Source organism: Pleurodeles waltl, chromosome 2_1 (genome assembly GCF_031143425.1).
Source record: "Pleurodeles waltl isolate 20211129_DDA chromosome 2_1, aPleWal1.hap1.20221129, whole genome shotgun sequence".
Taxonomy (NCBI): Eukaryota; Metazoa; Chordata; class Amphibia; order Caudata; family Salamandridae; genus Pleurodeles; species Pleurodeles waltl.
Genome location: NC_090438.1, coordinates 619,153,551 through 619,180,098, shown reverse-complemented (window position 1 = coordinate 619,180,098; position 26,548 = coordinate 619,153,551).

Sequence of the window (26,548 nt, the reverse complement as noted above, 5' to 3'; positions counted from 1 at the left end):
TTTAAACCCTCTCCAACGTCAGTTGTCCACCGACTGCCGCATTTAGAAAGTAGTGCAGGTGTCAGTTGGTGGCCGATGTCCCTACTCAAATGGTTCATAATGATATAAAAAAATAATAAATAATCAATTATAAAATAAATACTAAAAAAAATCCTTTCCTTTCAGTTCCCTGACTAACCAAATAACCAAGCAATTAAAAAGTAGCAAAATAAAAATAAATCTTTAAATATATTGACAAATCAAAAGAATAAACTAGACTAAAAACTACAAAAACCTCACATGACATAAGTGGAACTTATAGCACACACAACTAATAAAATTCAACAGAATAATTATACAATGATAATATATATACATGTGCTTTTTAAAAAACAATATAAAATAATTTTAAAAATGGATATTCTTACCCTCAGTATTCTATACCACTATATTATTAATAGTGTGACATTTTTGACACAATGAGCCAGTCAATACTTTTGAGACAATTGTTTGTAGGAATACCCAGCATGGTGTTTGTGTTGATCATCCCACTTTTTAAAAAAAGAAAACTTTCAGGATGTGAGGGAAACTCTTCCGTCCTGTTCAGAAAATTATTCTGTTTAAAAGAATACATCCTTCTGTTGCAAGTACCAGAGGGATTTTGCTGCATGGTGTGGTGGACTAACTGTTCACCCCCACTGCAATGGGAGGTTTTAAGACAGAACATTGAGGAAAACAAATAAAATAAGATAAATGATTGCCATAATATTGGGATCGTATTCATAAAAAGAAAAAAATATTATCAGCTACAAAAATATAACCATCAAAAATATTTAAAATTCCCAAATATCGAAAACAAAAAGAAAGAAAAACTGAATACCAGCACCACAATAAAACACAGTACATATAACAGAGATATGGATAACTACAATATAGAAAACAGAATATTGCTCTTATAACAATACAAAAAATATATAACTAAACACCTGAACATTACTATTTATATACAACTATCAACAATTATTCCAATACACAAAAATAAAATAAAAACATTAAATAATAAACAATATATATATTATTATATAAATATTTATTTTAATTTATAAAACCTTTAAAAAAATGTATGTCTATATCGTTACAGTTAGGGCTATGTTTTCATAGGAAATTGATTTTTTTGGTTCTCTTCAACATACTTTGACAAATCTCAACAAAACTTTCCAAAAAAAGTCTCCTCCACCTCAGCTTGTTCCTGGAAGGTTCTCGGGTGATCCGTCAAACAGGGTTGAGAAAAGTGGCACAGGGGGCTCCTAAAATGCATTTTCCCAAAATTGAACAGCTACATTGCAAAAAACGGCTGAACAGAATTACACTAAACTTGGCAGAAAGCTAGACCTTAGTCATGAAAACTTGCTTTTTGTGATTTGGTATAAATCGATCTATAGCCAGTGCCCGGTGCATATTGGCTTGGGTCAACGACAACAAGTTTTCATGTTTATTTTGTCCTTGGGACAAGTAGGCCCAACCCCCCCCACAGCACCAACACTTTGGCTTCCTCTTTACAGGAAAGGGAACTGAGTGCAGTTGAGGTAATATTTGGGTCCATTTTTTAATGCTGTTCGAATTTGTATTTATGGTTCATTAATGCAAAGCCTTTATCTCTATCTAAATGTTGTAAGCTCACACTGAACTACTGACAGAGGTTCCAGTAAAAAAAAATGTGTACACACGTTTGAAGAGTTTAACAATATGAAGCTACTTTAAAGCTCCCTTAATGCACTTTGATTAGAAGCAAGTGTGTGCATAAGAATGTAAGCAAGATTGATAATTATTTGCTTTCAAAATAAAAAGTTCAGAAAAAAATGCAAGTATGAAAAAAAACTTTTGCTAAATTACGGTGAATTTTTAGGTACTATTTCTTTGAAGCATCATTTAGTAAAATGTGTTGATGCACAATAGTATTTCCAAAATATATTCAAAATGGAAAATCAGTGTAACCATTTTCAACAAGATATAGGAAAGATGAAATCAAAGACACTGGCAAAGCCAACTGATCCAACATGGGTTGTCAGTCTTTTGGTTTTGTCAATGCGTGTATGTTTTGACATCGCTTTTGTAACACTTTATTGTTGTGGAAGCTGGCATGCCATCACCATTGTAACTAACATTGGCAAAAAGCAAAAAAAAAAAAGTTTTTCTGTCTCAAAAACACACATTGCAACAGTAGTTCCTGGCACTGAACAAAACTACTTTGTGTGCCAATATGCTTTTTGTGGAAGAGCAGAATACTATCACTCACAATAAAGCCAGCCAATAGATAGCTAGAGAGGGGAATACAATTTTAATAAAAACAAAATGTCTTGGTAATGGCAGCCCTAATTAGGGGCCCAATTCTTTAAAGAAAGTCACAAACATGCACCCATGGTATAGATCTTTGAACTAGTGATCTTGATAAAACAAAAATGTAGAGAAGTATAGTAGGAAACCGTACTCCTAGAAAAAAAATTTGAACTGTATTCTAGCACGAGCAAATATGCATGTGTAGTTTTACTCATACGAAAATCTATTGAGCATTTACAAGTTCACTTTCCCCTCCAACCACTTTTTCCCAACTCTGGAAGAACTGGATTAGAGAAGTGCTGGTGATAATACCCCTAAAACATGCAAACTAGTAGGTTCACACAGACTAAAAGGCATTCCAGCCCTGGAACTATTGCTTACTGCTTCCTCCCACACAAGTATGTAAACCTTGGGAAAGGTGGCAAATTAAGGAGATTGTTATAGTAGGACTTGATATTTCTAGTTTTCAAGCCCTACTATAGTATTAGCCCGGGCATAGTCAGAAAGGATATTACCAGAGCTCTTACACAATGACTGCTGCCATAATTTGTAGCCGCACTACTTGGCACCAAAGGGACAAGTAGATGTTTATAAAGGACAAGTAGATTTAAGAAGCAACCTGTCCTGCAGACAAGTAGATATTGTATTAAATTCCACACTCCTGGTAGTATTTGAGAAATTGCAATTCACAAAATTATGTATATTTCACACTGCTGAGGAACTGTGGCTCGAACAGCTTAAATTAAAAGATCTGGCTGGCTGCAAACAAAGATGTGGCAGCAGTCATTTAAATAATTGGGGACTCAGTCCTCTGTCATGAAAAAAATAAGTAAAAAAACATAGAACAGGATATAGATACCGTGCTCCCCTGGGCTTGGTCAGGTGGTCCCCCTCCGGGGCCAACCACATTATTTAAAAAAAAAAACTATTTACCACCAACTTACAGAGAATCCAAGGTAAAATTGTTTAAAAAAAAGCCCTCCAGGGAGGGCCAGGCCTATGGTCGTGGCGCTATGTATTTAGCTGGGGAGGGAGGCGTACAGCTCCCTTCTCAAGCCTTCGGGTGGCTCCAGTAACCCTATAGTCTGGAGGCCAATATTATATATAGTAGTGGGGGGAGGTGCACCCACCCAGCCATTTTGAGGTCCCAGAGACCCCATTCTCCCTGGTTCGTTGTGTTAAATGGGTACAGAGTTGTGCGGCCCCTTTTCCTGAGCCATTTTGAGTCCCTGGTGACCCCATTCCCTGGGCTGCTATAATTTCTATGTGAAGAGGGCGTTCAGCCTCTCCCTCCGGAGCCATAACACCCACAGCAAACACAGCGCCTTGGGGCTGCAGGGCGTACAGGGCCTCTGTAGCTCCTGTTGACCCGCCTGCCAGTGCTGATCCTTGGTGTGGCAGGAGCTGGCTACATCTGCTTGCTCCCACCAAGTGTAAGCAGCTTTTTTCTGCTCCCCTGGGTGGGAGCAAACCTGTGTTCCCTGCCTGCAAGAGCACGGGCAAGGAGTTGAAGTTTTCTCTGCCTGTGCTCTTGAGGGCAGGGAATTGCAGTGCCCCGGGGGATGGGTTCCCTTGGCCAAGGCTGCCACTGGGCCTAGGGATGAGATCCCTGGGGCCAACAGATGGTACTAGGCCCCCTGTCCCTTGTGTACCTCCCTACAAAAATGAATTCCGCCATGGGAATGGAGTCTTGGGATCCTTAAGTGGCTAAAGTATAGGGGGCCCAATGCTTCCCCTCCCCAAAATCTAAATTTGGCCCGAGGGGTGTGATCCCTGGGGCCCTTGTGGGGCTTGGGGAGTTGGGTTGCATGCAGCCACCCTGAGCCGTTAGGAAGCTCGGGGAGGGAGTCAGCATGCCCCCTCGCAAATTAAAAATAAACAATGAAACACTGCTCATTTCACATTCACTGCTTGGAGCACCGGCGCATGTCTGCTTGCCAAGACCAGTGTGCCCTTTGAGGAGAGGAGAGTGTTGGAAGGAGCAAGGTCCAGTGGGAGAATCCTGCAAATGGATCCCGAAGTGTGAGGAGGCGGCTGCTATACTGATCGTATTATTGCCCATGTGCAGGAAGAAGTCAGTGGCCCTCGAATGCCAGAGTAGGGAAGCTGTGAAGTGATCAGTGACCGTTGCTGTACCTTTGTGCAGTATCAAGTCGGTGACCACATATACAAGGTGGGGCTTACGTGAGGGTTGCTGTCGTAGCAATCGGGCCATAGCCCACAAGCAGTTTCAAGTAGGCAAGCCAGTATGCCAGACGGGGCCTGTATGAAAATTGCTGCTGTACCAATCGTGCTGTGCCCATGTGCAGAAGAGGAACGTGACCCCGAATGCCAGAGGGTGTAACCAGGACCAAACAAGAAGCGTGATCTGATGGAGGAGAGAGGCTGCCTGGTAAACCTAGCAGGCCTGAGCCATGACTGAGGAACTACACCTCGATCGACGTACCTCCCAACTAACTGTGGGAGGACCCAGAGAACTTAGGGGGTCATTACGACTTTTTCGGCCCACCACATGACCACCAAAGCCATGGGATGGACACTGCTGTCATGTCGGCAGCCTCTCCCCCCTGTCGTATTACAATGTTCCCCCTGGGCCTACTGGTGGGAACAGTGTTACGATATTGGTTTTGGCTCCCTTAAATGAGTCAAGTCCAATACCGTAGCACTACAGATCAGACAGTGCACATTCCAAGGGTTTGGGGCAGAGGGGTCTGTGCCATGGGCAATGCAAGGGCCACCCTGTGGCCCCCAGCACTGTGTTTCCACCAGCCTTTCCATGGCGGGGTCTGGAAAGGCTGGCAGAAACAGGAGTAGTGATCAGCACTGAACCTTATTCCCGGCAGTGACGGTGGTCTCCTGGCAGTTTGACCGCCAGGGTCATAATGTGGCAGTCTAACTGCCTGGAGTGCAGCGGTCCCCCCCCACCACCGCGAGTCCTGCAGTCCTTGGGCCGCCAGACTCGTAATGAGGCACTAAGCCAGCATCAGAGGACCATCACAAACCTCCCGGACTCTCCCACTGCAGTACCACATGTTGAGGGGCTTGAGGACAGCTGACCACAGAGCCTGCTAGGGCCACATGTGGAAGATTTACCAGAGACAGCGGCTACAGCTTCAGCTGACACGAAGCGGACATGTCAGAGACTCTGGTTGCTCCAATCCTGCTGGTTCAAGTAAGATTGATTTCTGGGCCAGACTGCCCCATGAGCAGTTGCTTGCAAGGTAGCATTTCAGTACAGGAACACTTTTGACTTTAAAACGGAGTCAGAGTGCGACTTCTTGGACTCGGGCTACTAGAGGGGCTTAACATGAATGTCACCTATAGTGAATGAGGAATAACTACTACTGCCAGCATGAGGTAAGTGGGAATCCGGGACCCGCTTATTAAACACTAGAGCTCAGGGAACTGTGTGCAGTTTTTCTGGTTGTTGTATTTTACTTTGTGGTTGGATATAAATAGATTTTTTTCATGAAAGGAAGTACTTGGCTGGACAGTCATTTATTGCTGTTGCTGCTGAGTTGTGAGCCTATATTCACCCCTGAGTCTACCTCCCCCCCTTAGCCCAGAGAAGCCTTAGACTGCTCAACCCACACCCCCACTGAGAGTCAAGTGTTGAAGGGGTACTTGGCCCAGCTCCAGATCCATAGAAGGTTGGGCTCAAAGACATCAGGAGTAAATGGCCTCAACCCCCACAGTTGGGCCTAGAAGCCCATGCTTGCCCTGTGGCCCTCTGTACAGGGTTTCTGACAAAGTGTTAAGGGCCTGAGAAGAAATATTAGAGGAAGTGGGAGAAACCAAGCTGCCAAGTGAAATAAAAAGACATACAGTAAGGAAGATCAGATAGAATCAGGACAGAGACAGCAGGTGACTAGATTAAGGCACAAAGGGAGAGACGAGAATCCCTGCCCGTAGCTCACAAAGGCATTGTGACAAGAGAAAAGGCAGAATCTGCAAACCAGCATGCGAGACAGTGGATTTTGGCACAACTGCATTATGGAAATCAGCTTGAAATCAAGGAAGAAGCAACAGTCCTGCACATAGTTGGGGGAGAACTAACACACTAAAGATTTGATCATACTGGGCAAAAACACCAAATTAAGCAATCTAAAATTGAAAATATAGATATTCCACAGGTGAAATAACTCCCTGCATAATTAGGGCCTCATTATGAGTTTGGCGGTCTGATGGTAAGACCGCAGTGGTGGCGGCTGCCAAAAGGCCTCCTTGTTGATGGTAATCGGACAGCCTTATTAACAGTTACACTGAGGAGTCCGCCAAAAGGCCACCAAATTTATGAACCCGACAGAACACTGGAGGATGGAAAAGAGGCAGTCCCTCCATTAGCACTGCCAGTCCGACATCAGATTACGATCCACAAATCACAACAACGGTTCTTCCATGGCAGAAAACCACTGGAGGTGCGAACCGCGGCAGTCTCAACTCACATCACAATGTACACAGCACCACATTGGATAGTCTGAATACCCCACAACTGACACACATCCACACACCTGACACACCTACACACTGCACTAATTAACACACCCCTACACAACCCACAATCCTTTGCAACGTGGACGTCACACATAGCCACAGACAAGCTAAATCATTCACAGAAATAGAAAAAAACAGCATGAGGCATCCACATACATTTCACTACGTACACATCACACATGCACAACACACATTTTATTACCAGACATAATCCACAACAGTCACCCACTCATGTCACAGCACCTACACCTCACCATTTACGTTTTACCAAATTCACCACCACTACCATGTCCCCACAAAACACCCATGTTTCATGGATGAGGAGAGTTGAGGGCCATGGTGGACGGAAGTGTCAAAGTAGAGCCATACCTGTTTGGAGTACAGGTCCAGCAAACATCAATTGCCAGGAAAATGAAGTTGTGGCAAAGAATAGTCAACAGGGTCAATTCAGTAGGCAGCTATCAATGCACAAGGGAGGACATCAGGAAGAGGTTAAACAACCTCAGGGGGAAGGTATGTTCCATGGCATCCAGGCACCAACTGGCGGTTGTCAAGACTGGAGGTGGGCACCATTCACCCCCCCTACATTCACATCCTGGGAGGAGAAGGTGTTGGGCATACTGTATCCTGAGGGTGTGACAGGAATACCTGGGGGAGTGGAGTCTGGTAAGTCCAGACAAAATCCATGTCACCCAATTGTCATGTCCTGCATGCTCCTTCACCACCTTAACCCACCCCATTCACATACCACCCACTATACTTCTGTCCAAATGTTCCAATCCCTCTCTATGGCATGCCACATGTCCACTAAACTCACCTGGTTACTCAGCCCTTAGAAATGGCACTTGAAGTACTGGCAACTCATAGCATTATAATTCCCAGAATGTAATATCCCACCATTGTGAAAATCGGAACTGTGCACCAAATGTGAGATGCTATGTATGTGAAACTAACTACCAATATAAGCCATCTTAATTGTGCAAGTGTGAAACAGTGAATGATAATGACAGCAATACAATGGCCCATTCCCACTATCATCACAAGCAAAACACAGCTATAGCTGAGTGCCCAATCACAATGGCTTTAAAATAAAGATTCCTAAGATTGAAATATACCCACCTGGGGTGGAAATCTAGATGCCAAAGTGGATGCACATGCAGTACATCCATTTACAGGTCAATGTATATTGCTTACTTTCATACTATGTCACTACGTTGACACTATTGTGCATTGTAGACCTCTTTTTTTGTGCCATGTATCATGTCAGACACTTCAGTAGGCAACAAAGATGAATACCCATGCCAATAATCAGACAACATAAGATGGTATCAGCAGTCCAATCACTAGCAACATTGTTTAACAGCTACAAGCATGGTGTATGGTATTGAAATTACAGAGTCTTATGTTGTACAAAGTAAGATTAGGCAGAAGCTGTCATTGTTATTTCTGGTGATCATGTTAAGGCACTGTCTGCATCTCACACAATATCAATAATACCCTAAATGTAACAGCAACTCTTTGTTCCACTTCTCCCATAGGTAACCCTGCCAATGTCACCATGGATAGGATACCAGAGACTGACCCAACCCCTCTGGATGAAGGCCCCGGTGAGGACAACACCCCTGGATGTGTGGACACTGAAGAGGAAGGCGGCCCATCAGGTACACCTGGTCAGTCAACAACTGTCACCCTCATCCTGCCCTGATCGACTCCTCCCAGCCCTGTTGCATCTACATCACAGGCAACCATTCACCCCCAAACCTGTGTCCTGAGAATTATATCATCCATTGTGTGCCCCACAGTACAGGTACCTGAGTCTCCTCTTGTCACCCCTGACAATTATGGTCCTGCCACCACTAGGAGTGGGCACACTGTACCAGGGGCACAGGCATGTGGGGGTATGGTGGTGGGAGGGATGGTGGGGCCAGAGGATGGGGGCTCAAAGGGACAATACTGACCAGGAAACCATCTCCCAAGTCTTGGGAGCATGCAAACATTCCCAAGGCCTGATGGGTTTGGTAATTACCAGGATGGGGGAAATCCAGCAGCTGCAGAAGGACCATCAACCAGGAAGTCATGCAGCAGTGGCAGGCACAAAAAGCCTGCCTGGCTGCCATTGCTGGGGTGCCGAGGGACATCAACACTACCCTGAGTAGGGCTGCACACAACATCAGGCCTCTTCCACTTGTAATGAGTCTTAAGGCCCTTCAAAATCTTTGGCTGCTAGTGGAATTGAGGCCCTGCCAGGGGAAGGACATGCCTCGGACACCCTGCCCTCTGTAGCAGGGGAACATCTCCCCAGCTAACATAGACGTCCACCCAGACATCCAGGAGGCGCAGATGCCAAGACCAAACCCATTGCATGGAAGTGAACCTCTCCTGGCTTTTTCCCCTTGTGTGCCACAGATACATACTGTTGACTGTTCTGAAACCAAACTCAGTTTTTCCATGGTACAAAGACACTGGACTTGTGTATCCTAACGGTGTAGCAGCTACCCTCATGATTCCAGCCAGCACGACTGAACCCTTCACTGTTTATATTGTTTTTGTTAGTTACTAGTCATACATATTGTTTTACTGTTCACAATAAATCACACTTTAACACACGTCTGTGTATGTGTAATTTATCAACCATGTACAACTGTTATGCATGGAAACTCTGCCATCAATATATCCTACTGTATTGTACAACCTATGTTATGGACATCACACGTGGACTCTCATCAGGAAACTCATTACATTAGGATTCCAACTTGGACAGATTCAAAAACTGTTGTATGCTACATCTGCACCCTCTTATTGGCAGACATGCAAACAGCACATAAAGTATAACTGATAGTAACATCAGGTTGCTTACTAAGTTGTCAGACACTGCTAATCCACAGGATACAGAAGTTAGGGACATGTTGGTCTTCCTACAAGCCAGAAGGCATACAGATTGGTCCTCTCACCTGGTAAAGCCTTAACACATAACCATACCTTAGCTTCCTAATATAAATACCTCATGATACAGACAGATATCACTACTGATGTCCATAGTCCAGGGATCTTTCACTTACATTGGTCACATACCTGTAGACTTGCAACTCACCTATGTCAGTCCACAGAGACATACACATTGGTCTGCAAAGTAGATACACACTGACAGCTAGGTCTAATGTAGGATACAACAAAAACCATTGTGATGGTAGAGGCTATGGTTCTACATTTTCACATGTGCCAGACACGTATGGATACACAAATTACACCATTTGACCACCTCCAGTTCCTTACAGGTTATCTTGATGGTTAAACACAATTCCCACCCCAATGTCCTGACAGTCTGGCCATGTTACATACACTCTACATACTCATTGCAATCATTACTTGGTTTCATCCATGTCCGCTTCTCATGTGTGCCTGTAATTCCCATCTGCTTTTGACACGGTTTGTGACATTCCAAGGATGAGGAGCCAAACTTGAACTCAGCAAATCTGTGATTGACATAGATAAGAGATAGGACATAGCAGAAAACATTCCTCAGTTCAGACAAGTCACATTCAGAGGAGTGACTCTGCATGTGCATTAACAAAACATGGCACTGCAGACCACTCTGTTCTGTCCACAATACTAAATTACAGTCTGCATGCACAACTCATTCATAGGTATTGGAGCTACCTAATACCTCACAGCCGATTGTAAAAAGGAGGCGACATGCTACCCATCAACCCTATGTTACCAATTTAAATCACTGTATCAACAATACATCATATGCCTTGAGTCAGTTGAAGAACTGATTGATGAGATCTGCCCTGGAGTCTCCTGCTTCATCCTCATCTGGCTCAGCATCATCTGGCAAATCTGCATTTACACCCACAGCACAGGTTCGGCTGGCTCCCCTTCTTCTGGTAGGAATAGTTGAATAATATCTGACATCTCAGGGCAAAACTGTGGAGCACGCAGCAGGCAATTATTTGACATACCTTGTTAGGTGAGTACAGGAGAGTTCCTCCTGATCTGTCAAGGCCACAAAATCTTGCCTTCAGGAGCCCAAAAGTCCACTCCACGACACACCTTGTCCTTCCGTGGGCCTCAGTGTAGTGGACTTCCCCTGGCATGGTTGGGTACCTCACTGGTGTCAACAACCAAGGACGTTTAGGATAGTCAGTGTCACTGGTAAAACAAATAGGTAGAAATACAAGAACATATATTGAGGACATGCACAATTGTGATAGCAGCAGGTAAACTTTGCAAACACACATGTCAAATTTGACTTACCAGGCCCTCTCTGTGTTGAGTCGTGTCATCAGCAGTGGGAGATTGCTGTTATGAATGATGAAGGAATCATAGACTGATCCTGGAAACTTTGTACTGACTTGTGACATGTACTTGTCTGCCAAACACACAACTTGAACATTGATGGAGTGGTAGTTTTTTCTGTTCCTATAAACCTGTTCATTGGCACTGGGGGGGGACCAAGGCTACATGGGTGCCGTCTATGGCTCCAACCATGTGTGGAATGTGTCCCATTGCATAAAACTCTGCCTTCACATAGGCCAAATCTGCACATTGGGGAAACCTGATGTAACTGTCCAAGTGTTTCAACAATGCTGACAGTACATCCTTCAAAACCAGACTTAACATGGGCTGAGACATCCCTGCAATTAGAACCACTGTATTTTGAAAGGCCCGAATAGCCAGGAAGTGTAGCACTGACAAGACTTGAACAATGCAAGGTATGTTATAGGAATTGAGAATGACAGGCATCAGATCAGGCTCCAACGGAACCGAAAGATCCATGATTGTATGCCTATGCCTATTCAGCCGATATGTCTGGATAGTATGTCTCTCTTCTATGGTCTGCAGGTCTACTAGTGCGAGGTACACTGGAGGTTGTCTTCCTCTCCTCATGCCAGGATAACTATGTGGAAACATATTCAATTTGTAAGTAACATGAACAATGCACACATAAGGAGCATGTACATATACAACTCACACATATCTGCAATCTAGGTTGGTTACAACATCTGACATCTACAGGACTGCAAACTGCGATGTGTCCTATGACACTCTCTTTGGAGCACATTCCCTCAATTATCTAATATACTATACATGCTTATTAATCTGTGGCTGTCAGTGTTTGATAGTCCAACCGACTTTACATGTGAAACACATTTTTAGCACATTATCTACATTACCAACGCACATAGGCCCTCATTCTGACCTTGGCGGGCGGCGGAGGCCGCCCGCCAAAGTCCCGCCGTCAGGTTACCGTTCCGCGGTCGAAAGACCGCGGCGGTAATTCTGACTTTCCCGCTGGGCTGGCGGGCGGTCTCCTTCAGACCGCCAGCCAGCCCAGCGGGAAAGAGGCTTCCACGATGAAGCCGGCTCGGAATCGAGCCGGCGGAGTGGAAGCTGTGCGACGGGTGCAGTTGCACCCGTCGCGTATTTCACTGTCTGCGCAGCAGACAGTGAAATACATGTAGGGGCCCTCTTACGGGGGCCCCTGCAATGCCCATGCCAGTGGCATGGGCACTGCAGGGGCCCCCAGGGGCCCCGCGACCCCCCCTACCGCCATCCGGATCTCGGCGGTCCGACCGCCGGGATCTGGATGGCGGTAGGGGGGGTCGGAATCCCCGCGGCGGTGCAGCAAGCTGCGCCGCCGCGGAGGATTCAATGGGGCCGCGGTACACTGGCGGGACCCCGCCAGTGGTGCCGGTCCGACCGCGGCTTTACCGCCGCGGTCGGAATCCCCATTGGAGCACCGCCGGCTTGTCGGCGGTGCTCCCGCGGTCCTCCGCCCTGGCGGTCAAAGACCGCCAGGGTCAGAATGAGGGCCATAGTATGTTGATAATAGGTGTACATTTATTATCAGCACAAATCCCTCTGTAACACTGATTTAACTACTTACATGCACAAATAGGGGCTCATTCTGAGCCCGGCGGGCGGCGGGAGCCGCCAAATGACCGCACCGCGGTCAAAAGACCGCGGCGGCCATTCAGACATTTCCTCTGGGCCGGCGGGCGCTCTCCAAAAGAGCGCCCGCCGGCCCAGAGGAAATGCCCCTGCAACGAGGACGCCGGCTCAGAATTGAGCCGGCGTAGTTGCAGGGGTGCGACGGGTGCAGTTTGCACCCATCGCGTATTTCAGTGTCTGCATTGCAGACACTGAAATACACAGTGGGGCCCTCTTACGGGGGCCCCTGCAGTGCCCATGCCATTGGCATGGGCACTGCAGGGGCCCCCAGGGGCCCCGCGGCACCCCCTACCGCCATCCTGTTCCTGGCGGGCGAACCGCCAGGAACAGGATGGCGGTAGGGGGTGTCAGAATCCCCCATGGCGGCGCAGCAAGCTGCGCTGCCATGGGGGATTCCAAGGGCAGCGGAAAACCGGCGGGAGACCGCCGGTTTTCCTTGTCTGACCGCGGCCGAACCGCCGCGGTCAGAATGCCCTGCGGGGCACCGCCGGTCTGTCGGCGGTGCTCCCGCCGACCCTGGCCCCGGCGGTCCGAGACCGCCGGGGTCAGAATGACCCCCATAGTCTAATAAACCTGAAGGTAGTACTTACTGATGATTAGCACAACATAGGGATTTGTTAATAATGCAGATTCAAAAACGTTTCCATACATGAAAAAAGTGACAAAGTCCCATTCTGAGTGGGGACTTAAAAAAAAAAGTCACTTTGTTCATCCAAAAAGTGAAAACAATCCTAATTCAATGTTTTTCTCCAAAAAAGTGACAAAGTCCCATTCTGAGTGGGGACTTGGAAAAAAATGTCAACAATTTTTTTTCATCCAAAAAGTGAAAGTGCATATTCATCGTTTTCTAAAAAAAGTGACAAAGTCCTACTCTGAGTTGGGACTTAGAAAAAAAAACAAAAAACTTTTTTCATCCAAAAAGTGAAAAAAAAATCAAATTCAAACTTTTTCTTCAAAAAAAGTAACAAAGTCCCATTCTGAGTGGATACTTAGAATAAATGTCACCTTTTTTCATCCAAAAAGTGAAAAAACTCAAATTCAATTTTTTTCTTCAAAAAGTGTCAAAGTCCCATTCTGAGTGGGTACTTAGAAAAATGTCACCTTTTTCATCCAAAAAGTAAAAAAGTGCAAATTCATTGTTTTCTTTAAAAAAGTGACAAAGTCCAATTCTGAGTACGGACTTAATAAAAATGTAACTTTTTCCTCCAAAAAGTTAAAAAATACAAATTCAAAATTTTCTTCAAAAAAGTGACTAAGTCCCATGTCAGAATGGGACATTTTGACATTTTGAATGAAAAGATCAAGTGTAAAATTGCAAATTCATCTTTTTCTTCAACAAAGTGACAAAGTACCATCCAGAGTGGGGACATAGAACATTTTAAAAACTTTTTTCATCCAAAGAGTGAAAAACTCCAAATTCAGATTTACAATTCTGAGAAGGTATTTAGAAGAACTTTCGAGATTTTTCAAAAGTTGAATTTGTTTCTAAGTAAAAGAATACAACTTTTTTCAAAGTTGACATGTTTGCTGGCTCCCATGTCAGAATGGGACATTTTGACATTTCGGAGAAAATGATTAACTTTATTTTTTTTTCTTAAACTCTTTTTATTAGATTTTTAACAGGTGCATACCAAATCCAGAGAAAGTATTCCAAACTGCACTTTACATCAGCACCAGTGTTGACTGAAAAGAACAACAGTAGTCCCCCCACACCTGCCACAGACACTCAAACAGATCCATAAGCATATTGTAAGGAAATGCCTCCTTGGCATGGTTACCCCCCTACTTTTTGCCTTTGCTGATGCCAAGTTATGATTTGAAAGTGTGCTGAGGCCTGCTAACCAGGCCCCAGAACCAGTGTTATTTCCCTAACATGTACCTTTGTTTCCACAATTGGCACACCCTGGCATCCAGGTAAGTCCCTTGTAACTGGTACCCCTGGTACCAAGGGACCTGATGCCAGGGAAGGTCTCTAAGGGCTGCAGCATGTCTTATGCCACCTTGGAGACCCTTCACTCAGCACAGACACACTGCTTGCCAGCTTGCGTGTGCTAGTAGGGAGAAAATGACTAAGTCGACATGGCACTCCCCTCAGGGTGCCATGCCAACCTCACACTGCCTATGGCATAGATAAGTCACCCCTCTAGCAGGCCTTACAGCCCTAAGGCAGGGTGCACTATACCATAGGTGAGGGCATAAGTGCCTGAGCACTATGCCCCTACAGTGTCTAAGCAAAACCTTAGACATTGTAAGTGCAGGGTAGCCATAAGAGTATATGGTCTGGGAGTCTGTCAAACACGAACTCCACAGCACCATAATGGCTGCACTGAAAACTGGGAAGTTTGGTATCAAGCTTCTCAGCACAATAAATGCACACTGATGCCAGTGTACATTTTATTGTGAAATACACCCCAGAGGGCATCTTAGAGATGCCCCCTGAAAACATACCCGACTTCCAGTGTGGGCTGACTAGTTTTACCAGCCTGCCACACATCAGACATGTTGCTGGCCACATGGGGAGAGTGCCTTTGTCACTCTGTGGATAGTAACAAAGCCTGTACTGGGTGGAGTTGCTTCTCACCTCCCCCTGCAGGAACTGTAAAACCTGGCGGTGAGCCTCAAAGGCTCACCCCCTTTGTTACAGCACCCCAGGTTACTCCAGCTAGTGGAGTTGCCCGCCCCCTCCGGCCACGGCCCCACTTTTGGCGGCAAGGCCGAAGGAGATAATGAGAAAAACAAGGAGGAGTCACTGGCCAGTCAGGACAGCCCCTAGGGTGTCCTGAGCTGAGGTGACTCTGACTTTTAGAAATCCTCCATCTTGCAGATGGAGGATTCCCCCAATAGGATTAGGGATGTGCCCCCCTCCCCTCAGGGAGGAGGCACAAAGAGGGTGTATCCACCCTCAGGGCTAGTAGCCATTGGCTACTAAACCCCCAGACCTCAACACACCCCTAAATTGAGTATTTAGGGGCTCCCAGAACCTAGCAAGATAGATTCCTGCAACCTAAGACGAAGAAGGACTGCTGACCTGAAAGCCCTGCAGAGAAGACAGAGACACCAACTGCTTTGGCCCCAGCTCTACCGGCCTGTCTCCCCACTTCAAGAAAAACTGCAACAGTGACGCGTTCCCCAGGGTCCAGCGACCTCTGAAGCCTCAGAGGACTACCCTGCATCTAAAAGGACCAAGAACTCTCGAGGACAGCGGTCTTTGCAACAAAGAAGCAACTTTTAAAAGACCACACGTTTCCCGCCGGAAGCGTGAGACTTTGCACTCTGCACCCAACGCCCCCGGCTCGACCTGCGGAGGACCAACACTACAGGGAGGACTCCCCGGCGACTGCGACCCTGTGAGTAGCCAGAGTTGACCCCCCTGGAACCCCCCAGCGACGCCTGCAGAGGGAATCCAGAGGCTCCCCCTGACCGCGACTGCCTGCTTCAAAGAACCAGACGCCTGGTAAAGACACTGCACCCGCAGCCCCCAGGACCTGAAGGATCCGACCTCCAGTGCAGAAGTGACCCCCAGGTGGCCCTCTCCTTTGCCCAAGTGGTGGCTACCCCGAGGAGCCCCCCCTTGCCTGCCTGCTTCGCTGAAGAGACCTCTGGGTCTCCCATTGAACTCCATTGCAACCCGACGCCTGTTTGCACTCTGCACCCGGCCGCCTCCGTGCCGCTGAGGGTGTACTTTTTGTGCTGACTTGTGTTCCCCCCGGTGCCCTACAAAACCCCCCTGGTCTGCCCTCCGAATACACGGGTACTTACCTGCTGGCAGACTGGAACCGGGGCACCCCCTTCTCCATTGAAGCCTATGCGTTTTGGGCACCACTTTGACCTCTGCACCTGACCGGCCCTGAGCTGCTGGGGTGGTAACTTTGGGGTTTCCCTGAACCCCCAATGGTGGGCTACCTTGAACCCTGTAGGTGGTTTACTTACCTGCAAAACTAACAAACACTTACCTCCCCCAGGAACTGTTGAGAAATGCACTGTGAGTAGTTTTAAAATAGCTTATTGCCATTTGTGTGAAAACTGTATATGCTATTTTGCTAATTCAAAGTTCCTAAGTGAAATGCCTTTCATTTGAAGTATTACTTGTAAATCTTGAACCTGTGGTTCTTAAAATAAACTAAGAAAATATATTTTTCTATACAAAAACCTATTGGCCTGCAATTGTCTTTGAGTGTGTGTTCCTCATTTATTGCCTGTGTGTGTACAACAAATGCTTAACACAACCCTCCGATAAGCCTACTGCTCGAACAACTACCATCAAAATAGAGCATTAGAATTATCTCTTTTTGCCACTATCTTACCTCTAAGGGGAACCCTTGGACTCTGTGCATGCTATTTCTTACTTTGAAATAGTACATACAGAGCCAACGTCCTACACATATCTATAATTTGTCTCTTTCCCCCATCATATGGGTACCAGTCCCTCTATCCCACAACAGTAAATAATTCACAGTCCGCATCTAACTCCAGTGGATCCATAGTCCATACAGCCCTATACATGTAATGAATGGTACGCCATCCAGGTGCCCCAGACCCTCCCAAACTTTTGTGGGCAGCCCTTTGTTTGTATATGTTACCTTTTTTGCCTTCATAAATCCATCCATCCCTCTTCTCCATGTGCCCACAATGGGGCCTAACTCTGATCCCCAAAGATGGGTGACATCCCTCTTCGCCACCACCAACCCGAGACTACAGAATATGAGCTTGGTCCGGGTCAAATCAACATCATTGAGGATTCCTAGTAGAATACATTTGGAGTCAAGCGAGATCTGCTCCGAGACCACCCCCTGCAACTCCCCCACAATCTCTGACCAGCATTCCTGTATAACAGGGCATCCCCAAATGTTAAAAAGTACCAACTTGCCCCTGACATCAGATAGTCGGGTGTTGCGTCCTCCCCATAGTGTGCAGACGATGTCTGTCGTAGTAAACCCTATTAAGGATCTTGAACTGGATTAGTCGCAGTCTTGACCTAATGGCTACTTCTGCGGAAACGTAAATCCGCCTCCCACCAACTACATAGTTTGCAAAGCGTATCCGGCATATTATTGTTAATGGTCCTGTACACCATAGAGACAGGTTTAATATTTAACTGTTACGTCAACACTCTGCCTTCCAGTGGAGCATATTCCAGTATTCCCTCCCTCAGGAGGGCCTCTGCCCTCCAAGCTTGTCTCAATTGAGCATAGTAGAAAAACTGCATCTTGTTGAGCCCATAAGCGGCCCGTAATGATTCAAAGGGCATGAGATCTGCCCCTTCTAACACATCTCCTTGATTGGAAATTCCAATGTAATCCCATGCCTCAAGGCCAGTCAACTTACCGATTTCCGACAGCCAGCCTCCTTCCCACAGGAGGGTCATCTTGGTGGGCCTGTGCATCCATCTCAGCACCCTGGTGACCCTGGACCATGCCCCAAGAACCGCCCGGGTAGCGGGTAGGAGCTGCCTCACTCCCCCACCTCAATACAAGTAATGAAGACACGATTTCCCCTCCCACTGCATTCTTTCCAACGTAAACGTAGGGTGCTCTCCAGGAGCATACATCCACTCGTTAACATTAATCAGATGCACCGCCCAATAGTATGCCTCTACATCTGGCATGGGTAGGCTCCCACTTTATTGATTACGCTGCAGCGTTTTAAGTGCAATTCGTGTGTGTTTCTTTTCCCAAAAGAAAAAGCCTTAAGTCTTGCTCCAAAGCCCAGAAAAATTCTAGTGGGATCCGGTAATATGTATTTTGTAAGACATAGAGCAAATTTGATAGCGGGATCATCTTAAAAATAGCCACCGACCCATCAAAGTAAGTAGGAAGCCTGCCAAACGCTCCATATCAACCCAACAGATCCCAGTCACCATCCCCAAATTTAAGGCATGGCAAAGGTCCACCTTGTGTGTCATGAATATACCAAGATACTTACATTCCTCACTGGAATATTTTAATTAACTTGGGAGGGAGTGGGGAACCATGTCCTCCTGTGGGCGTACAAAATCGATTTATCCTAGTTAATCTGGTGCCAACAATAGCTCCCATACTCTGCAAATACAAAAGAGTCTCAGCAGGTAATCTAGGGGTTTCGCAACATATAGAAGTATATCATCAGCGTATAGGGAGATGTGTTCCTCCACCATCTCTTCCTCTTTCAGCCTGAACCCATGTAACTCGGGATGGACATGTATCCTACATGCCAGTGATTCTATTGTGTGTGCGAATAGCAAGGGGGACAAGGGACAACCCTGTCTAGTGCTCCTTCCAATAGGAAACTCAGATGAAAGGGTCCCATTGACCCTAACCGCTGCCACTGGATTATAGTAGAGCAGCCTTACCCAATCCCAATATCTAGGGCACACACCAACTCTCTCCAAGGTACACTTTAAGAAGGGCCAATGCACCACATCAAATGCTTTTTCAGCATCCAGAGCCAAAAATAGGGCCTGATTCTTACCTTGGCGGTCGGCGGAGAGGTGGCGGTCGGACCGCAAACAGACCGGCGGTCCAAAAAATGGCATTCTGACCGCGGCGGTCACCGCCGCGATCGACCGCCACTTCCCCAATCCGACCGCCACGGCGGTCATGACCGACGGGCTGGAGTTCGCACACTCCGGCCCGGCGGTCGACCCAAGACCGCCAACCGTATCATGACCCTGCTTACCGCCGCGGTTTTTGGCGGTCGGGAACCGCCATGCGAACCATGGCGGTAGGCACAATTGGGGCCAGGGAATTCCTTCCCTGGCACTGATAGGGGTCTCCCCCACACCCCACTGCCCCCCACGAGTCCTCCCCCCACACCCTCCACCCCCCTGCCACCCCCCAGAGGTGGTACGAACCCCCTGCCCCCCCACCCCGACATGCACATACACGCACCCCGACATGCACGCACCCCCAACATGCACATATGCACACCCCCTACACACACACATACACAACGGGGGCACATACCCGCACACATACATGCGATATGCGCACCCGCCGAACTACACACATTGCCCAAAGGCACAGCAGCACCCCCCGCCCGCATGCACGCACTCACACACCCCCTCTACACCCCCCCATGCACGCACACATCACACAACACCCCCCCACCCCCTCCCCTCACGGACGATCAACTTACCTTGTGCGTTGGTCCTCCGGGAGGCGACGGGAGCCATAGGGACGTGACCGCCAACAGAAGACCGCCAACAGAAGACCGCCACACAGAAATGTGGGTCGTAATTCTGGGGGCGGTGTTCTGCTGGCGTGGCGGTGGAGGTTGACCAGTCTCCACTTTCCCGCCGACCGCCAGTGTGGCTGCTGGCGGTATTCCGGCGGAACGCTCCCAGCGGTCGGAATACGCGCAGCGGCATACCGCCGCGGTCGGCGGTCTTTACCGCGGCGGTAACTCGGCGGTCTTGCGAAAAGACCGCCAAGGTCAGAATCAGGCCCATAGTGCGTTGCAGGGTGCCATGTATCCAATTATGTGTGCACCTCAAATTATATCTAGTGGACCATCCTGGCATGAAGCCGGATTGGTCCCTATGAACTAGAGGCGCGTTGCTAGAACTGTGGCCAACACTTTCACCTCTACATTAAGGAGGGAAATCGGTCTATATGATGCACAAGACGCTTCAGGCCATCCTTCCTTATGGATTACCACTATTTCTGCTTTCCTCAGGTCCGGAGAGAGTACGCCTTGGCTTCCCGCCTCCAAGCGCACAGTAAGGCGATGGGGGCTAAGAGATCTCCAAGCCTCTTGAAATGCTCAACTGGGAACCCGTTAGGGCTCAGGACTTTCCATGAGCATAGCCTGCAACTGAAGGGCCTGGTATAAAGCCCGATAGTAGCTGGCAAAGGTCTCTGCAATTTCTTTATTTGAGGAAACCACAACTCCCTACTGGGTCTCAACCTCATCTACCCACTGGGAAACCGTTAGGGCTCAGGACTTTCCATGAGCGTAGCCTGCAACTGAAGGGCCTGGTATAAAGCCCGATAGTAGCTGGCAAAGGTCTCCGCAATTCCTTTATTTGAGGAAACCATAACTCCCTACTGGGTCTCAACCTCATCTACCCACCTCGCTTCCATTTCCTTCCTACCCAGCCAAGCCAGGAGTTTCCCTGCTTTATCACCCGTTTCATAAAGCCTGTGTTGAGTGGTGTGCATCTGAGTTCTGCTCTCCTTCTCTGCTGTTTCCCTATACTCATCCTTAACTAGCTCCAATTGGTGAAGGGCAGGATGGGCTGGAACCTGTCCCAAGGCCTCCTCTAACTCTAGGAGTAGCCGCTCGTAGTGCTTCAGCGTTTCTGACGCCTTCTTTCTCTTCCGTGCCACTAAGTTCTGAGCACTATCCCGGATCACTGTCTTATAGGCCTCCCAGAACACCAGACGGGATTCAACCAACCCCACATTTTCCCGGAAACATAGTTCAGTGTCTACTCGGGGCCCATGTGCCACCTTATGGTCCTGCAGGTCCCAGGCCCCCAGCTTCCATCTCCGGAGTCCCCCACCTTGTCTCCCAATCTGTGCCATCAGAGGAGAATGGTCCGACAAACGCCAGGCCAGATAGTCCACCTGATGGACAGTCCCCAATTCCCCCGTGGGGTGAAAATAGAGTCCAATCGAGAAAATACATTATGGGCCCCAGAAAAGTAAGAGTATTTCCTATTGGTGGGATGAGCATATCGCCACAGGTCAGACAGTCCTAGTGCTGCTGCAAAGCGATACAACAGAGTATGTGGGCCAGCTCCCCCATACATCCCAAAGCGATCCCGCTCCTTCTCCATTACATCATTAAAATCACCCCCGCCCACATGGATCATAGAGTCCGTCTCCAATAGAATCTCTGCTAGCTTCTCCAACACAGGAGCCTGAAGTCTGGGTGGGGCATAAGCACTTAAAAACAATACTTACTGTCTGCCCCAAAGTCCCTGTACCCCCACGTATCCACCCGTTAGGTCTGTCCACTGTCTTGTGAGACAGAAGGGTGTGGATGACTTACATTTCAATATCGCAACTCCCCTGAAAGGCACACGCAGGCTATACTGGGTCAAACATGGTTTGTTGTCTCAATATATAAAGAGACTACACCTGGATCCGGTTTATTTTACAGGAGACACATCTTAAGGGCACCATGTGTCAATTTCTGGGTAGAGGGCCCAGAAATTGACACATGGTGCCCTTAAGATGTGTCTCCTGTAAAAAAAAAAAACTGCATCCAGGTGTAGTCTCTTTATATATTGAGACAACAAACCATGTTTGACCCTGTCCCGAGTCCATTTACATTCCATGATAGGACAGAAAAGGCCAGAAGGTCTACTCGGTGGGGGCCCAAATCACTTCCGGGGGTCATTGTAACCAAAGAAGCAGTGTTCTAAGCGGGGAGAGGATCCCCCATCCAAGACTCCCAAGCACATTGGTGGTACACCTAGATTCCAGTAGTTCGTGAAGAGACACCTATTAGGCACATGTGTCTGTGGCTTATTTACAGTCAACAAAAACAAACCCCTTCAAAACAAACTTCCACCCCAGCCACCACCCCATCTCCCACAGGCCCCTGTGAGTACTAACCCCCATACAACAACTCATCAAGCAGCCCCATCCCCTCCCCCACCAACCTCTTCAATTCAGAACTGCAACTCAGGGGTCGCCTCAGGGAAGAAAAAGGCTCCCCGACTCGACCCTCAAAACAGGCAAAGTTACGTTATGTATGGAGAGCACTCCAACACCTCCTTCTTCTCCTCCTCACACAGGGGGGTGCAAAATCACTCAGTCCACTCTCCTTTGGCCCCTTATCACAGCGCTGCCTCCCCAGTCGGGTCACCCCCCCCCCTCAGCTCTGGGGACCACTTCCTCATTTTCTAGTTGATTGATGACTGTCACCAACAGATGAGGAGACCCAGATATCGCCCCAGTGTCTGCACCCGCTCCTGTCCCCTCTATGCACAGGGCCAAGCTCTCTCTACTGTCTCTCTTAGGGATGACTGTGGCCCAACTTTCTTCAGAGTCAGATGATGCCACTCCACTCTTTGTGAATCGAATCATCTCATTCTTCATGGCGTGTCTCTATCCGTTTTATCTCCTCCGGCCCCTCCTCTTGGGGCGCGACCAGTCCTGTGGTCCTGCGCTCGGTTGTCCCCGGGCCTGCCCTCCTCCTGGCTACCCATCCCAGAAAATTGAGAGCGCTCCTCCAGCCACCCCCAGGCCGCCTCTGGGGACAGGAAAAATAAAGTTTTCCCCTGGAACATGACTTAGTTTGCCTGGGAAGAGGAGCATGTATTGTTGTAACAGGATGCTGCGGAGCTTAGCCTTCACGAGTTCAAATGTGCTGCATTTCCTCTGGACGTCTCTAGTGTTGTCGGGAAAGATGAAGATTTTTACATTTTCATATTTTCATGACAAACGTCTCCCAGCTTACGAACTTCTGTTAAAATCATATCCTGATCTTCGAAGTTTAAGAAACGGGCAATCATTGGCCTAGGAGGCGCTCGGTAGGTGGGGGGGCACCCCCTAAAGCCCAATGGGTGCATTCAATCACATAACAAGTCGAGAATTTCTCTGGTGCAAGACTCGTCATAGCCATCTATCCAGAAACCGGCCCGCATTTGCACCTTCGGTTCCTTCCAGGAAACCCACAAATCTCAAATTGTTCCTGGGGGCCCAATTTTCTGCATCTTCCCGCTATCCCATATCAACCTTGTTAAGGACCCTAGTCTCTGCCATTTCCTCACGGAGGTCCTGGACTGTATCCTCCAGGTCTGATATCTGCATCTCTGCCAAGGTGACCCGTTCTGCCACATTTCGGAGGTCTTGGCACAAGAGGGAGACCTCCCGAGCGTACCTCTCCCACGCATCCCTCCACGGCCTCTCTGGAGGACTGAATTGCCGACTTAAAGGCAACACTGTCAGGCACCGCCGGAGGCTCCATGGCCGGCAGCGTCACCACCTTCGTATAGCGGTCCAAACGCCCTGTGTAGGCGGCTTGGGTTCCTTGTCTCTCACTATATTGTCACTTACAGCTCACTACCTCCCTTCAAAACACTAGGATTCGTCCACTCAGACCTGTCCCAAGACCATCTCCTTTGCGGCACGATCTCGCCAGCTAAGTCAGGGAGTCACCGGCCACATCAGTCTCAATCACCTCCAACACAGTCTCTGAGCAGTTCAAGAGCAGGATCCGGCCAGCCTGCCCCTCTCAAGCCACAAGGGCACATGAGTAAGTAACCATTCGTGTTCCGGCAACTATACATACTGCATAGAGTAACTTTAAAGCCTTGATACTCAATATGATTCTCCACTCTACAAAACTCACAACTGCTATAATTACCACACCTAGTGTTCCCTCTCACTTCACCAGTAAGACTCGATTGTCTAGAAGGACGTTCTTCCCTATATGTTTGTACCAAATTATTCCTCAAATTTTTATTACATCTGAATTCCAACAGAGGTTTGTAAAGAGGAACCTCTTCTTCCATATTGAGGATATACCAGTTTTTGTTCATAATGCTCTTAATCCTATTACTCATACCGGTATATTGACTAACGAACATTATCCAATTCATGTTGTTATTCCTACTTCTATTTTCAAACATACTGTCCTTATTATAGAAACAAGCCCTACTGAAGGAGTGATTTATCATTTTGCGGGGGTATCCTACAACAAGGAATAACAACATGGATCAGATAGTGTTCGTTAACTAATATACAAGTATTAGTAATAAGATGAAGAACACTATTAACAAGAACTGGTATATCCTCAATATAGAAGAGGAGGTACCTCTTAACAAACCTCTGTGTGCATTGAGACGTAATAGAAGTTTGAGGAATAATTTGGAACAAACATATAGGGAAGAACATACATCTAGACAATCATGTCTTACTGGTGAAGTGAGAGGAAACTCTAGGTGTGGTAACTGTAGCAGTTGTGAGTTTTGTATAGTGGAGAAACATATTGACTATCAAGGCTTTAAAGTTACTCCATACAGTATGAATAATTGCAGGAGCAAAAATGTTGTTTACTTACTCATTTGCACTCGTGGCTTGGGCTATGAGGGTGAGAATGGCAGAGAGTTCAGAACACATTTACGTGAACATTCATCTGCTATTAGGACTGGTAAGCCTAATGTTCCCCTGGTGAAACATTTTCAGAAAAAAGGACATTCTGACAGGCATTTGAGCCGGTTCACATTAGAGAAGATCTTTTCTAAAACGAGAGGAGGGAATGGAGAGATTATGTGGAAAAGGAGAGAACTTTGGTATATTATTAAGAAGGGGTTAAACAGTAGGGAAGCTTGGGAGAGAGGATTGCCCTGTTAGCTTCCATGGATTTTCAGATGAAACGGGCTCAATTTGTGTACTATGGGAGCCTGGTGTGTAGCCATTTTAGCTATAGTTTTATACACGTTATTTTAGCACACTAGGCCTGCCGCTATGCACTTTATCCTAGGTAGGTTTTATTTTAGCTTCTTTATATTATTTTAATAGTAGTCACATTTGCGGTCTTGTTTTATTTTCTCTATCTAGCTGTTCTTCGCCTAGGACATTTCTTTCACTCTGTGCCTTCTCAAGGCTGCAGTGAGATAGGCTGCTGTCAAAAGTGGTACGCTTTATCTCCAATGTTCACAGAAACATACACACTCTTACGTGGGGATCCTTTCTTGGAACATCAGCTGTTTTATTATTTTTAAAAAACACAACTTTGACCCATGTACATTAGAGGGAGATTCTAGCCAGATGACCACCATGGTATGCCGATTGCTTCGCTGCAGCTGCTTATGTAGACTGCAGACCTCTTGGTCAGGTATGAGGGGTGATGTCTTCCCAGGGGAAACCTAAAGGGCAGAATTAGAGTTTAACATGCTGTGCTCTAACATTGCCTAGGTAGGAATTATCCTTAACAATCTTAGTGGCACTATGGTAGCGTTATTTATGTGTTTTACTCTCCTTGTCACAATTTTTATCTTATTGTGCTTCATCATCCTAGTTATTGCAATACATGATTTATTATCTAAGATGCAGTTACTTCAATAAAACCTTATTGAACTATACTCTGCCTCTGATTGTCCTTGCATATGTGAGACTAATGTAACTGAGAGAAACAGATGAGATCTGAGTGACCATGAGTTCCGTGAGGGGTCATTTATGTCATGCACCTGGTTGCCCAAATCATCCCTGCTCTTGGGTGGAGATGAGGCACTGCTAGTTAGCCAGAACAAAACCCGGATTAGGCCGACAGGTGTCACATGGTGCGGGATCAGACTCAGTCCCCCGCAATACAAGTGATTCTGCCGCCCGAATCCAGTAGTCTCATTAGGATAATGAGAACCTAGGCAACAAGCCTAGATCCTTTTTTGGCTATTAGCATATTATTACATTGCTCTCAACCTTCTGTGTGTCATCTAGGAGAGGTTTGGATGCTGAATAGCGCTTGAGAGTAACAACTATAATACTGAGGGAATTTGTGAGTAATAACTATAATTCTGTGGGCAGTGTGTAGATTGAGACACCATGATTAATTTGAGATGAGAAGCACAGTAGTATTGCCATAGCTTGGATGGTTGGTTTGTTGAAAGTGATTTGAGCCATGCATGGCTTGTTAACATTATTATGGGAAAGAGGTGATTTCATGATGGCACTGAGTACGTTATTTAGTGTGACTTGTTGAGTGGTATAGTGTTCTCAGCTTAGGAAGCACAGGAAATTAGGTTGGGGTGGGCGGTACTAGGAGCCCAATAACCATGATCACAATTGGCCACTTTACATTACATTCAGGTGGCTAATGTGGATATCAGGAAGTGCTCCTTGGTAGCGGG